Genomic DNA, 672 nt, shown 5'->3' on the forward strand with positions numbered 1-672 from the left:
ATAGAGGAAAAATACTTGTATGAACGTATTCAGCAGACTCCGAGGAACAATTCAAAACCATTAGTTTGCATGTATTCTGTGTAGAAGTGCTCGAATTTGCATGCGAAATTGAGTGTTTTTCACCCTTTGTCTATGGGGGCTGCCATGTTGGGAGTCACAGTCTACTGAGAGTGTGGACAAGTAGACCCTGAATGCCTATAGGATACGGACAACCCCGAGCCATGCGGTAGGCATTCACAGTTTGCAAAGGGGCAAAAGGCACCAGAGCAGGGACAACCAATATTCAAGAGACTTCTCCGTATATGGACAACTTTGAGCATTGCGGGGAAGCATCTCGGTTTTGCAAAGGGGCAATTGTGAACGTTCCTATGGGTTCATATGCATAAAGACAAAACACATGATGTAAGAACACGTGACCAAAAAGCTTTGCAGTGAAGCATCAGCATTTTTCAAAGGGGCAATAGGAAATAAAAGAACCATTCTTCAACAACAAAGAAGTTAAGTATTTCGCGACAGTGACTTAGTAAATCAGCCCCAAAATGAAGAAGATTGGGAAATCAACCAAAACAAAGACTTCGCAGTTGCCCAAGCCTCAAGGGAGGAACAATGGAGATGCTCAATTCTCCAACAACAAGGAAGATCCACGCAACTCGGGATCGTCGTCAAACACCA

Source organism: Dermacentor albipictus, unplaced genomic scaffold, assembly GCF_038994185.2.
Source record: "Dermacentor albipictus isolate Rhodes 1998 colony unplaced genomic scaffold, USDA_Dalb.pri_finalv2 scaffold_382, whole genome shotgun sequence".
Classification (NCBI taxonomy): domain Eukaryota; kingdom Metazoa; phylum Arthropoda; class Arachnida; order Ixodida; family Ixodidae; genus Dermacentor; species Dermacentor albipictus.